Source organism: Cicer arietinum, chromosome 5, assembly GCF_000331145.2.
Source record: "Cicer arietinum cultivar CDC Frontier isolate Library 1 chromosome 5, Cicar.CDCFrontier_v2.0, whole genome shotgun sequence".
NCBI classification, from domain to species: Eukaryota; Viridiplantae; Streptophyta; class Magnoliopsida; order Fabales; family Fabaceae; genus Cicer; species Cicer arietinum.
Window position 1 is genome coordinate 44,594,895 of NC_021164.2, and position 16,326 is coordinate 44,611,220.

At 29.7% G+C, this 16,326-nt stretch overlaps 1 long non-coding RNA gene across 1 annotated transcript; it reads right to left on the reverse strand.

The window, feature by feature from the left end:
* Positions 1-14,344: 14,344 nt before the first annotated feature.
* Positions 14,345-16,322, reverse strand: LOC113784165 (uncharacterized). Its single transcript, XR_003470184.2, has 3 exons — positions 15,893-16,322; positions 15,766-15,799; positions 14,345-14,654 (listed from the first exon to the last, which is right to left on the reverse strand). It is a non-coding gene; the product is annotated as an uncharacterized lncRNA (long non-coding RNA).
* Positions 16,323-16,326: the final 4 nt, after the last annotated feature.

Sequence of the window (16,326 nt, forward strand, 5' to 3'; positions counted from 1 at the left end):
ACTTCTAGAGGTTCACCTATGGTGAAAAGTCAAAAAGTATGTCCATGACCCAGAAGTAGGGGGTGGAGGTTGAAGATGAATCTCACTAGTATCAGGTTCAAATCTTGTGGACACGTGACTTGAGGTAGACCAAAAGGTAGACTAAAAGGTAAAAATTATTAGACTTATGAAATCAAGGGGTAAACATGAGTTCTTTGTGATATACTTTTTCCATGAAGTATTCTCGTGATTTCAAGTATCAAGAGTTTGTAAGATTTCCAAGTTTTAGCCATATGGTCTTTCAGTTGATTCAGATAATCTTTGTATGCTTCAATTCATCAATGATTTTAGCCTGAGGACATGTTCGGTAAGGGTGTCATGATACTTTTTTTTTTTTTTGCTTTATTTTTTTTTTGTCATTTTTTTTCTTGAAGAAAAATGTTATGAGAATGTAAAACAATTAATGTAGTGATTATGCATTTAACTATAACATTTTACTACCTCTTAATATGCAACTTATTTTTTCTTAAAAATGAAGAGATAAAGAAAAACAACATGTTGTAAACCAATTAATAGATAAACTATTAAAATGAAAATATTCTAGAAAAGATCAACTCTAGGTGAGACTTTCATGACAACCAAATTGGATGTACATCCAAAAGATTATGATTACACAATTTCTAACTTATCTTAGGTTGCGCTCAACCCGGGTATAGAGCCCACACATAAGTCTGTGAGTCGTGTTAGAGTAGTGTATAAAAAATAAATAAAATAAACTGTCACAATGAATATAAATTAACAAGACACATATAATTGTATTCACAATATAACAAACCAAATAAAACAATAGAACAAACCAAATAAAACAATAGAACAAACCAAATAAAACAATAGGGGTAATATAAATAAAATAATAAATGATTATATACGATTAATTAAATTGGACTTGAGTCTCAAAAGTCCCCAGCTGTCGCGTCCAGTTTGTCTGCGAAAAAGGAGTCGCCATCAATTTTATTTTTTTAAATGGGAAAATTAGATAAAACCTAAATTAAAGTTCTTTAACCAAAAAGCGGATCCAGGAGTTGATTACGAGTAGGAAAAATAATATTACCCTACATCGTCTGTTACAACGTTCACCCTATAATTAATTGTATACAAATTATTTATTTAATTAATTATTTATTTTACCCCTAAAAGAATAATAAAAAGAAAAATAAATTATTTACATTAATAAAAGAAGAAAAAAATATATTTTTATTGATTTGGTTTGACAAGGGGAAAGCCTTGCTCCTACAAATCCCCATGTGCAATAAGGAAATAAAAACTCACGTAGTTCTTGGGTAGAAAATATTCATATGTTGTCGATTTTTATTATTACTCTAATAATAACGAAAAAAAGAGGTAATAATAATAATAATAATAATAATAATAATAATAATAATAATAATAATAATAATAATAATAATAATAATAATAATAATAATAATAATAATAATAATAATAACGAAAAAAAAAAGAGGTGAGATGTTTGTTCACAGATTGTATCTTCTTATTTTTGTTTTAAAGTAAAAAAAAATTAATTTTGTTAGAAAACAACGTAATGCAGCTGTATGTGAACGAAACTGATAGACGCAATGGTGAAGCAGCCAGTTAAAGGATTTACTCGTGCACTTTCCGATCTATCGCGACACAAAGACCAACAACGGTTGGGGTGAGTAATGTGACGCGACGAGCGAGGATGAATTTCATCCGGCGACAACGATTATTAATTCTAATCATAAGGGAAAAACTATTTATTTGTTGTTATGATTCTTATTTTTTTTTTTTTTTTGACTTATTTGATAAAGACATGATATGAGTTTTATGTTATATTACAATAGGGTGAAATTTGTTTTCTTAGTGATTGGTTTATAAACATCAATTATTTATATTTGTTTTTAGTATTTTGTGTTGCAAAGAAAATAATTTTAGGAATAGACAACTTTAGAAAAATGAAAGTTTAACATATGAGTTTATTTTTTGCATATACAGAAAAAGAGAAAGAAAAAAATAGAACATTTTTTAAAGGGATGCAATACAAAGAATAATAAGAAGAAAATTAGAGAAACAATAAGAAAGTGATACTTTACTATTGAATTGGTTTTGTTGGACTGATTTTCCCAAGATCAGATTATCTGCTCCTCTTTTACCTATTATTCTCTCTTCTTCTTTTTTTTTTTTACTCAATAGTGCTTCCAATAGTGCTCCCCTTTTCTAGTCTTGCTGTCGACTATTTATAGACTTTTTGGGTGTAGACTACAAAATACAAGGGAATAATTGTCAATTGATCACCATTAATCTGATTCTTTTCAGTTTCTTTCCATTCAAATGATCATCATTATACTGATTCTTATTACCATTGATTCATATCTTTTCAGTTTCTTTTTTATTCAGTTGATCACCATTATACTAATTTTTATTACCATTGATTCATTTTTTTTTCGGTTTCTTTTCATTGAAAAGATGACCATTATAATAATTTTTCTTACTATCAATCCATTTCTTTTCATTCAATTATATATGTTTTGTTTAATATTATAGAAAAAAGTGAAAATTTCTGAAAAATGAATCAGAGGCAAACAAAAACCAAACGCATCCATGATTTTCTAAAATATAAAGGTCTAACTATTTATTTTTATTATTATTTTTATCATTATTATATTTTTATTTAATTTTTTTATCTATTTATTATTTTTCATAAAAAATCTTAAAGTAGCGAAAAAAATTAACTTAAAACCTTCAACTCTAAATACTTAGAAAATTGAGCTCTTAGGAGTTTCCTGAACAACTTTGACTTTTTTTTATTATTTATGAGTTTATGTATTCGTGTTGTTGTTGTCTTTCTTCTTTAGTCTTGATCCACTATTTATAGTAGAAATCCGGGTTTGTGAATTACTTGCTGAATTTATAAATCGTATATCCATTCTAGATTGGTCAATAGTGATTTTCTTCAAAAATAATTATGAATCGTATCTGCATTATAACTTGGTCAACAAATATTTCTTCTAAATATAATTTTGAAAGATATGCTTTAATAATATGAACCTTAGCCAACTTTTTATTTTCAAATTTGATTTGAGCAATTCTTCTAGAATGGAATGATGCATATTTTCTTCATATTACATTTGAAAATTATTAAGATGAACCTTCGTTCACATGCTTGATTTGATTTGGGTAGGAACAATTATTGGGTCGTTTCTTGAACCTTCAAAATTTTTGATACGACTAAGTGAAATTTATCTTATATTACAATCGTTGACTTTCCATCTGAGGCATTGATTTTTCTTCATTAGAGTATAACTTGATTGTTGAAGTAATATGTTGTATTATTTGTTTTCTTGATAATTAGAGGCAGACTGCGTGATATGGAATTAGTGGCTTGGGCAAATCACATTTGCTTCCTTATCAGAGTTAGAGCAACTTTATAGTGTGCAATGTATGAGAGGCAACACTTTGGAATGAGTCACAATCTTCAGAGTCATTGTAACTTTAGAGGTAACATTCTTGGAACGTGTTGTAGTCATCAAAGTTAGCAGAACATAAGATTCAAGGGAAAATTTGGAAAATGGCTTAAGACTTTAGAGATATGTTGAACTTACTGTTAATCAGAACATGCAGAAGTATTTTTCATTAGAGCATACATAAATACTGCTCATTATAGGTTGCACATAAATACTATTTATTAGAGGTTGAACACAAATATTGTTAATTAGAGGCTTGGGACCTGTAGAAACATGTTGAGCTTCCAGAAGCACAATAAATCTTCAGAGGCTGATGAACTTTTCAAAGAAAGTCTTTAGACTCAAAATTCAGAGGCCAACATAAGAGGCAAATGTGCATTCATTTCCAAAGCATGCATTTGTCTGATTCTAAGGATTTTGATGACTATTTTGATTTCGTTCACTCTGATCTTTTTATTTCTTTGGTCACTTCCTCTAGTGATATCCTCATATGGGTTTCCTCTACTTGGATTCTTTGGTAGGTATTCTATGGTGGTATCCTCTAGTGGGATCCTCTGGTCATTTCCTCCGATTTTCTTCTTCCCATTTTTCATACTTAATGGAGTACTTTTGTTTTTCTCATAATTATTTTTTTTTGCTAACATGAAAACTCTAAATAGAAAACCAACTTGGTTTCAAGAATCTCTCATTTGTTGATGATGACAAAACTGTATTTTTTATAATAATTTTTCTTTAATTAGTTAACTCCCCCTGACTTAAGGCTTCCCCTAAATCCAAATTATTGAAGGCACACTAATCTATTTGGTTTCAATAATTTTTTTTTCTTTGGTATAAGTACTAGATTCCAAACATCATTCATTTTAATTCATTTAACTCTTCTTGCATTGCAAGCATCCATCAATCATTTGCCAGTGTTTCATCAACAAATGTAGGTACATTTGGTGATATTAGACCAAACAAAATTGTTTCTTTTAGTGATGATCTGGTTTTCAAATGATCATTTTCATTTTCAATTATTAGAATTTCAGGATGGGATGACTTGTACTTTCATCCAGTTCTTCCTTCTAAGTTATCTTGACTGCTTCTGACTTGGTCATATTCATCCTCTGATGATTTGTCATCTTCTTTTGATTTGCTTGTATTTTCTGATATTTCAGGTTCTTCTGATTTGTCTGCATATCATTACCGTGCCTTGACTTTTCAAGGTCAAATTGTTTGTCATTAATTATAACACGTATTGACTCTTCTACAGTTTAACTTTCCCTATTAAATACTATATAAGCTTTAGATCATTCAGAGTATCCAATGAATATGCACTTTTGTGATATGAAATCAAACTTGTCAAGGTTGTCTTTAGTATTTAACATATACCAAGTACAACCAAATTGTTGACCTAATTAAGATTCTATTTTGAATATATCATGCAATGTTAAACGCCTCTGCCCAAAAATGTTTTGTAATTTCCATCTCATTTAGCATAGTTCTGGCCATTTCTTGAAGGAATCTATTCTCTCTTTCTACAACTCCATATTGTTGCGGTGTTTTAGGAAAGGAGAAATTGTGAGAGATTTCATTCTCATCACAAATACTTTTAAAGAACTTATTTTCAAATTCTCCTTCATGATCACTTCTAATTATTACAATCTTAAGACCCTTTTCATTCATTACATGTTAAAAAAATGCAATAAACACTCTGTGGCATGTTTATTTCTTAAGAATTTTACCCAAGTCCACCTAGTGTAATCATCTACTATCACAAATACATACTTCTTTCCATTTAGTGAGGCTGTTTTCACTAGCTCAAAGAGATCTATACGTAAAAGCCCAAAGACTTTTGAGGTATAGACTAAGTTCTTAGGGGTAAATGAGTTCTTTATTTGTTTTCCCTTTTGAGAAGCTTCACACATAATTGCAGATTTGCAACTAAACTTGGGTAGACCTCTAACTAGTTGAAGTTTATTTAGTTTTGAAATTAACCTAAGGTTTGCATGACCTAACCTTTTGCATCAAATTAGTTTCTCTTTATTCACTGACATTAGACACTTAACATCTTGTTTCTCTAGACTAAACAAGTTTATCTTATAAATCTTATTTTACCTTTGACTTGTAAAGAGTACAGAACCATCCTTTTGACTACTTGCATGGCATATTTTTTTATTAAATATAAAATCATATTTTTTATCACTTAACTGACTATTACTTAATAAATTATGCTTAAGATCTTTAACTAACAAGACATATTTCCTCTTCCTCTGAATCTCCATTCTGATCCTCTAAATCATCATCCTCTTATTCTGCTTCTGATTGCAAGGCTTTCTTCAACTTGGATTTTAGAGCTAAAGTGTTGTTCTTCTTCTTGGGCTCATCTTCATCAGGCTCATTTTCATGTGAAATGAGAGAGCTGGTTAATTCTTCTAGTTTAACAGTATTCAGATCCTTTGCTTCCTATATGATAGTGATCTTAGGTCTCCACTTGTTGGACAGACTTCTTAGGACTTTCTTGACATGATATTCCTGAATGGTAGTGATCTTAGGTCTCCACTTGTTGGAAAAACTATCTCAATGTCTTCATCTTCTTCCATCTTGAATTGCTCATACTTTCTAACTAGAAGGTTCACCTTTGCTTCTTGAACTTCCTTGCTTCCTTCAAAAGTCAGAACTAAATTGTCATAGATGCTTTTTGTTGTTTCTTTGTCAAATTTCTTGAAGATGATTGCATTTATCATGAAGGTTATGAAATTTTGATGCATCTTGTACATTATCTTTTCTTCAACATCCAATTCTTTCCTTAAATTTTTTCGTACCATTAGGATTTGTTAGAGCAGTGTAGCAATCATCCACTTAGTCCTTAAGTTCAGGATCTTATGAGATAAAGAAACTCCTCCATCAGTCCTTCAAGTACTCAACACATAGGTGGTCTATTGATGTTTCCTCAAACCGTTTCTTCACTGAATCCATAAAAGTTAAATCCTTGGATGTTTCCTCAAACATTATAAAGTGCTCATCCTTGAGACTAAGCTCTAATGCCAATTGAAGGTGAAAACACGAGAATAGGGGTTGAGTTGTGTTTGCCTAAGTTATATTCTTTTTAATTATTTGATCAACACTGGTTCAGGTTTGATGACTTAGAGCATAAGTTGTAACAAAAGTAAGGAATGCATGGTTAAAGTGACAAGAGTAATTTATCATAGTTCACCATTAACTTGGCTACATTTAGTCCACTCACTCAGAAGGATTTAATCCACTAATTAACAACTTGAATTACACAACATCTGACCCTACAATTCACTTTTCTCACAATAGCATGAGAACTCGATACTTTTTTAGGAACATAATCACCTTGATTCTACCTGTAAAATTTCTTCACACAACATGGGAACCCTAGATTGTTGAAGGCACACAACATCTTTACCCTACAAGTCAAGTATTCTCAACACAACCTGGGATCCACATATTGCTTAAGGCATAGTAAAGCCTCTATCGAGCTAGGTTACAATGAGTTTGAAAATGTCTTTACACTAAGCAGATTTATTACAATGATTTTCTCACAATAACAATGAAACACTATGATTTTTTTTTGAATGAGTGTTTCTCTATAACTTAAAATCTTTCAACTAGTATTTAGAAAATTGAGCTCTTGAGGTTTCCTAAACAACTTTGATTTTTTTAAGATTTTTTAGTTTGTGTGTTCGTGTTGTTCTTGTCTTTCTTCTTCAGTCTTGATCCATTATTTATAGTTGAAATTAGGGTTTGTGAATTACTTGCTAAATTTATAAATCGTATCTTCATTCCAGCTTGGTCAACTGTGATTTTCTTTAAAAATAATTATGAATCGTATCTCCATTCCAACTTGGTCAACAAATTTTTCTTCCAAATATAATTCTTTCCAACTTTGTCAAAAAATATTTATTTCAAATATAATTATGAAAGATATGCTTTAATGATATGAACCTTAGCCAAATTTTTATTTTCAAATCTGATTAGAGCAATTCTTCTAGAATGGTATGATGCGTATTTTCTTCAGGTTACATTTGAAAATTATTTAGATGAATCTTAGTCCATATGCTTGATTTAATATGGGTGGGGACAATTATTGGGTCGTGTTCTTAAACCTTCCAAAACTTTGATACGACTAAGTGAAATTTATCTTTTACACAATCATTGACTTTCCGTCTGATGCATTGATTTTTCTTTACAAAGTATAACTTGATTGTTGAAGTCAAATGTTGTATTACTTGTTTTCTTGATAATTTGAGGCAGAGTACGTGACTTGGAATTAGTGGCTAGGGCAAATCACATTTGTTTCCTGATCAGAAAGGCCAGATCAAGGAGCTAGGCACAATTGGTAATGGCACATCTCCTTAATCAAAGATGTTTTGTTTGTTAAAGGTCTTAAATATAATTTATTAAGTATTAGTTAGTTAAGTGATAATAATTATGATATTATATTTAATCAAAAAACATGCAAGGTAATTAGTCAAAATGATGGATTTGTACTCCTTATAGGTCACAGACAAAATAACATATATATGATAAATATATTTAGTCTAGAGAAATAAGATGTTAAATGTCTAATGTCAATAATGAAGTGAAAATAATTTGGCCCAAAAGGATAGGTCATGCAAACCTTTGATTAATCTCAAATTTGAATAACTTCAACTAATTAGAGATCTACCTAAGCTTATCTACAAAATCTAAAATTATGTGTGAAGCTTATCAAAAGGTTAAATAAACAAAGTGAAGGTGCAAACACGAGAAATGGGGGGTTCAATTGTGTTTGCCAAAGTTGATAACTTTTTGATAATTTATAAATAAATAAATAAAACTATTCAGTTTTTGTGACTTACTTGAAGTAAAAGAAATCGAATTCAGTGACAGCAAACAATAAAAGCATAAATAATTTGACACGTAGATTTATCCTGGTTCACCACTAACTTGGCTATATCCAGCCCCCTCTTTCAAAAGGCTTTAATCCACTAATTTAAATACCTTGAATTACAAAGCACCTGACCCTCCACACCAATCTTCCCAAACAGTCTGACAACCCCAGACTTTTGAGGAACTAACCACCTTGACCCTACAAGTCAAGTTTTCTCCTAACAATCTGACAACCCCAAATTGAAGAAGCAAATAAACCACTATCGGATTGGATATAAAAGATTGGAACTTGAGTAGTTGTTTCTAATAAAACTGATAATAATAATAATAACTCTCACACTTTAAGAAAATAACATTGAGAGAATATTTCTCATTTGAACAAGTATTTCTCTATTTGAACTATAACACTACTCTTTTATGCTTTTCGATGATTTTCTTCTTCAACCTTGAGTATCTATTTATAGTTAAAATTTGGGCTTCAATTAAGTCTTTGTTTAATTATGAATTGTATTTTGTTCAAATTGTGTTTGTAAATTCTTCAAATTGATTATGTTCCTTTTTTGTTTAGATTGAGATTGTAAATTCATCTGATTGATTTTGTTCGTATTTTGTTTAGATTGCGTTTGTAAATCCTTTAAATTGATTTTGTTCATATGTTGTTGTAGATAAATCTTGCTCAAATCTTCTACAAATCTTAACCATATCTACTTTCATACTCTTTGAAGTCAGATATATTGTTCTTATAAAATACTTTTGTTATCATAAAATCTCTAGGTATAAAATGAACTTGGTTCCAACAATCTCCCCAATTTTTATGATGACAAAACTTGTATTTTTTATAACAACTTTTCTTTGTATTTCTTTGACTCACCCTAACTTAGGGCTCCTCCTAAGTCTAAGTATCATTTTCTTCCTACTTTATCAAATATCTTTCTTCCCCTTTTGTCATTACACAAAAAGACTTTAAAGTGAGATTTTTTTTTTTGTTATTTTTTGTTTGTTTTTGTTCTTTTTTTTTAATAACATGAATATAACATATTACAAGAAAATATAAAAACTAATGTAAACTAAACTACTTTGAAGTTATCACAACATCAATCAGGTATGGAGGTAAAGTTTAAGTTTTTCTTGATGAAGACAAACCTATCTCCAAGCAGTGGTTTGGTGAATAATTCAGCCCATTGGTGCTCAGTGTCTACAAACTGAACGTTTAGTACCCCCTTTTTGAACAAAGTCCCTAAGAAAGTGGTGTTTGGTCGCTATGTGTTAAGCTATAGAACGTAAGATAGGGTTTTTGGTTAAACAAATGGCAGAAGTGTTATGACAATAGATGTGAATGTTGGATTATAGGATTTTGTAGTATACAAGTTGATGCTTCATCCAAAGTAGTTGAGAACTACCTCCAACTATTGAAATGTACTCAACCTATGCTGTTGACATTGTAATGGTGTTTTATCTCTTAGTTGACCAAGATATTAAGTTGTCACCTAAAAATGTGCAGTTGACACTAGTGCTATTTCTCTCAAGTTTATCTCTAGCATAATCAGAATCATAGTATCCACTAAGTTTGTACTTAGGAGATTTCTTTTAGAACACGATAAATGTGATTTCCTAGGGTCAGCTTGAAATCTTGCACATACACATACACTAAACATTATTTCAGGTTTGGAAGCGGTAAGGTAAAGTAGAGATCCTATAATTCCTCTACAGACTTTTTTCGTCAACTTTTTTCGTTTGTATCATCTTTTTCAAGTGAACAAGTAATGTGCATTGGTGTAGCCATATGTTTGAAATCACTCATCTTAAACTTCCTAAGAAGCTCTTTTGTATATTTAGTTTGATGAATGTATATACCTTTTTTACGTTTCTGAATTTGTATCCCTAAGAAGAACTTAAGTTCTCCCATCTTACTCATTTGAAATTCAAGCTACATCAATTTAGAAAATTCTTGACAAATAGTGCCATTAGTAGATCCAAAAATAATGTCATCAATATAAATTTGAATACTAAGAATGTTATCTCCTATTGATTTTATAAAAAGTGTATTATCTACTTTTCATTTTTCAAAGTTATTTTTAAGCAAGAAGTTACTAAGTCTATCATACCATGCCCTAGGTGCTTGTTTTAGACTATACAAAGATTTATTAAGTTTAAATACATGATTTGAAAATTAAGAACTTTCAAAACCTGAGGGTTGTTTAACATAGACTTCTTCACTTAAATAACCATTTAAAAAAGCACTTTTAACATCCATTTGAAATAATGTAATGTTATTATTTGCAGCAAAATAAAGTAGGTTATGAATAACTTCTAGCCTGGCCACTCAAGCAAATGTCTCACTGTAATCAATGCCATCTTGTTGATTGTAGCCTTGTGTGACAAGTCTTGCCTTGTTTCTAACCCCTTTACCTTTTTGATTTAGCTTGTTTCTGAAAACTCACTTGGTTCCAATAATGTTCTTCTCTGGTCTAGGTACTAGATCCCAACCATCATTCCTCTCAAATCCATTTAACTCTTCTTGCATTGCAAGAATCCATCCACCATATGTCAACGCTTCATCAATATAGGTAGGCTAAATTGATGAGAGTAAGTTAAACAAACTGGTATCTTTAAGTGACGATCTGGTCCTCAAAGGATGAGATGATTGATACTTCCATCCAGATCTTTCTTTTGACTTATCTTGACTATTTTCAACTTAATCAGATTCATCCTTTGAAGATTTGTCATATTCTTCTGTTTTGTTTGTATCCTATGATTTTTCAAGTTCTTCTGATTTATCTGCATCTGTTTCCTTTGGTTCCGATAAACCTGCACTATCATCATCTTGCTTTGGCTTTTCAAGGCCAAGTTGTTTGTCATCAAATTTAACATGTATGGATTCTTCCACAATATGAGTTTCCCTATTAAACACTATATAATCTTTGGATCTTTCAGAGCATCCAATGAAGGTACACTTTTGAGATCTAGAATCAAATTTACCAAGGTTACCCTTGGTGTTTAACTTATAACAAGTACAACCAAATTGTTTAAAAAAAGAGATGTTAGACTTTTTAACTTTCCACAATTCATATGGTTTTTTATTCAATATAGATCTAATATAGACTCTATTTTGAATATAACATGCAGTATTAATTGCTTCAGCCCAAAAGTGTTTTGCAACATTCATATCATTTAACATGGTTCTTGCCATTTCTTGGAGTGATCTATTCTTTCTTTCTACAACTCTATTTTGTTGGGGTGTTCTAGGAGAGGAGAAGTTATGAGAGATTTTATTCTCATCACAACAACTTTCAAAGATCTTGTTTTCAAATTCTCCTCCATGATCACTTCTAATTGTTACAATCTTAAGACATTTCTCATTTATTATTTGTTTATAAAATGTGATAAACACTTTGTGGAATTCATTCTTACTTCTTCAAAACTATACCCACAACCACCTAGTGTAATCATCTACTATAACAAAATCTTATTTCTTTCCACTTAGAGAGGCTGTTTTCATTGGCCCAAAGAGATATATATGTAAGAGCTTAAGGGTCTTTGAGGTAGAGACTGAGTATTTTTTTTCTACACTACAAAATAATCACCTTTTACACTAAGCTACTAAATAATCACCTTTTACACTAAACTACTAAACTTTTAAATAATCATATTTTCTCTATTCTCACTTTCTTTTTTTTTTGGACTTAACTGCAGTTTTGATCCCTCTCTTTTCGTCAATTCACATAATTGGTCTATGTATTTTAAAAGTCTACAATTTTGGTCATTTTCTCATATTTTTGAACTAAAAACTGAAGATTTGACACATTTTAAATGACGTGAGATACAAGTTCATGATATAGAATTATCTAGATGCATTAATTATTCATGTCATTAATTAAATTAAAAAATTAAAAACTTTAGAATTTGAAAGTTAAGTTTTTATAGAATTTTATTGCAATTTCATAGGTGTTAATCATTATACATTATCATATATGTGTCATGTTATTTAAAACATGGCATAACATAATTTTTAGTTAAAAAATAAAAAATAGGGACCAAAACAGTCAGTTTTTATAGAATTTTATTGCAATTTCATAGGTGTTAATCATTATACATTATCATATATGTGTCATGTTATTTAAAACATGGCATAACATAATTTTTAGTTAAAAAATAAAAAATAGGGACCAAAACAGTCAGATTTTAAAATAGATGAAGTGATTTTGTGAGTTGATAAAAGTAGTAGGACTAAAACTTTAATTAAGTTTTTTTCCTCTATATTTCTTTCATCAACCAAACGTAGTGTAAAAAAGTAGAGATTAAGTTGTTGGTTGTCTCGGTTTAACTTTCTCAAGGTCTAAAAATTACCTTTCTTTTTATTTATATATGCTAGTTACTCACTTGCACATTGGGAGATAGATGCAGTATTCATATCTTTTCAAAATATTTTAGTTATTCATTCATCAAGATTTTCAATACAACTCTTATTCGATATGCCTATAAGTTAAGAAATTGTAACCATTTTAGTTTTACTTTGATTGGGCAATATATTTTCAATTATCAAGATTAAATGAAACTACAAACTTCTAAATTTTAAAAACAGTATCTATTAAAGTTTGATGTACCTTGGAATTGGATGGTCAATCTGAACAACACATTTACATTGATAATTTGTAATCCCTTCTTTAGCTATGACTATGCAATTAGTGCAACCAAGATAAAACTAACCAAATTTGTCAGGCACAAACATTGACCGAGTTGCCACATTGACACAAATCATTTCCTAAAAACCATGTTGTAATTAAAAAATATGTAACAATAAAATAATGTATATATGTATATATGTGATATGGGTTTGTAGTTGGCTACCCTGATTATAGTTATCTATATCATCTATTGCAGGTAACCTGCATTCATTGAAAAATAACCACTTAATAGAAAAAGAAGACTTGTAAACAAAATTGCTAACTGAAGATGAGTTGTCGACATCATTAAAATCACTTGACCTCTAAATGATGCTAAATCGTAAATGTAACATTTGGAAGACACTTGTAAAGAGTTGGTCAATTTACTGATTTTTGAATTCCTTGATTTGGTGCGTGTTTTCATTGATAAGAAGTTTAGTTCCACTCCATGCATGAGTGATTGTGTGTCAGTTTAGTTCCACTCCATGGAGGGACAAACATGCTTTGTATATTAATTAAATGTGAATATTGTTGTTATTTGAGATCTTTGATTTTGATGGTGACACGTGTTTTTTTGGTTGATGTTGAAGTTGAAGAAATTACCTCATAAACTACCCCAATAATGTTTGTATTAATTAAATGTGAATATTATTGTTAACTGAGATCTTTGATTTTGATGGTGACACATGTTTTTTTGGTTGATGATGTTGAAGTTGAAGAAATGACCTCATCAACTGCCCCAATAATGTCTATAAATAAAAAGATAGGTTATGTGATCCGCTGTCGCACACGAGTCAAATACAATTGATAAAATGTAGATAGAGGTAATAACTCAAGTCGTTTCGAAAGGACTTCTTATATAATAATACTAACCAAATAGAAAGTTGAAATTAGAAAAAGATTTTTTAGATTTTTGTTTGAACAGGTGAGCAAAACGATTAATCCACCGATTCGAGTTTCAGACCTATCACAGATTCTATCAATGAGTTTAATTTCTAATTCGTGATTCTATTCCTATTTGACTATAGAATTGATCAAACAAGCGTAATCGACCTTATGTGAATTCGGTTTCTTTGACTGGATTAATCATCACAATCATCGATATATTACAATTAACGATCAATCGTCGCAAAATTATAATTCAATTAAATTAGAAACCGAAACCAAATCAGTCAAATGAATTTAATCGACCCTATTGAAATTCAATTTAAGCAATTAAAATATCAATATAATCAAATAGACTGAAATAGAATCATGAAGCGAAATTGATAGTGTAACCTGAATATCAAGGTGTTGATGAAACTCTGAACTCGTGGATTAATCTTATGAAATTAACCTTCCATGAAATTAAAATAAAAAGTGTTTATATAATTTTTGAATTTTAATCCGAAAAATACCAATACCTAAGAAAGGAAAGAAATTCCCAATATACAGTACTCGATTTTGGGCTTTAAAAATAAGTGGCCCACTATTTAAAATTATTACAAAAGTCCAGATTAAGAAATCTACAATTTAGGCCCAGTAAAGTTCGGCATTGAGCTTTTATTCCAACACAAAAGTTGTAGCTCTAATTTTTAGCTTTCCAACGTCTGCTCACATGCGTCAATCCGATATTCAGAGCTCAAGTTATGGCCTACAGAGCGAGCAGATGTCAAAATACAAATAATAAAATTATAATTCAATTTCGACCCAAAGTTTAAAAACAAGCTAAAGTTATTCTAAGTTATAAAGAGCTTTTAAAATACAAAAGTAAAAAGATAGAAACATGTGCCCAAATGTTATTATCATTATGCATTGAAACACGACAAATATAAAACATATATATATTATTCCATTACAAAAAAAAAGAAACGAAATGATATTATTATCAATTAAGTTGTTAAGAGGGTTCTTCGCATTCAAAATGGTGCTAAAAGACACAAAACGGCATTGAGTCAGTGAGATTTCAAGGAGATCAATTTCTTCTTCAAAATTAGCAAAGTTAACAACAATTTTCAATTCATGGGGAAATTATTTGAACTGAAAATTACTTTGAAAAATTAAAAAGTTATGGATGATGTATGTTTAATTCTCTTTGAGTTTGTCCATCCATTTAACAAAATCATCTTATAGTATAACAACATGTATTTGATCAGCTTTTTAATAACAATTAATTTATAAAACGAGATACTAAATAGAATAAAGATATTTGTTAACCGAACATAAAGAAAAAGTTAAAATGTAGACTTGTTGATCCATAAAAATAACTTCATCATGCACATTACCATTTTTACTAACAACAATGAAGTAATTTGTGACCCTAACTACTATTTTTCAATTTTTCTTTGAGGTGTTAATGTTCTTTAATGGTGTTGCATTTCTTGTCTGTAAACCAATGCAAAATTTATAAACATAAATTCAAAATTTATTACTTCTTTCAAGTTGTAATATATCCCTGAAGATGAAATGTAAAAGATTTATAACTTAAAGAGTCAAGAAAACCTAAAGAACTTGAAGATGCAATTTCAGTTTGTAATGTATGTCAAAAATAATTTAAAGAACCAAGAAATAGTCTCTTTAAGAACATTTAGAACTATAAAAAAAAAAATCTAAAAAAAAATGCTAAAGTAGATGAAGAAGTTGGGTTATGTTTGGTGGAGGCCTAGACAAAATTAAAGACCAAACACATAGCATTTTTAATAACATTTAGAAGTACAAAATAAAAATCTAAAAAAAAAAAAAGTAATATGAAGAATGTGGGTTACCTTTTTGGTGGTGGGTGGCTAAACCTCCTCTAGTCTAATTGAAAAAGGAAGGAGATATAAGATATGTAAATGTCCATAGGAGGAAGAATTGAAAAATAGAATGAGTTTGAAGGAGAAAGTGACAAACCTTGACGAGACTTATATCAGAGATTGTGTGATCCCTTCTTTTTGTTGTTCCATTTGCAATTTTCTTTCTCCCGTGAATCTATTGTGTGATTTTTTAGGATTACAAAAATAAGAGAGGTAAGGGAAGAAATGGAAAGGAGAATATGTCCCGTGAAAAGTAGACATTTGGTTTTTAATAGTGTAGAATGTAAAATAATATTTAGTCTGATTTATGTAGAAAAGATAGAGTGTTGCAGTGTCTAAATCAGAAAATATTTCAAAATCAAAATATTGTCCCATAAATATTTTCAAAGGTAACGAAAAATAAAAACAAAAAAATGTGTTTATCAGTTTAAAATAGAAAGCTGCCTATATACAGTTAAAAACGCTAGAGAGATAGAGTAATTTATAATTGTCACCTTAAATTTTTTACAAATCTTAAATTTATGAAAATCA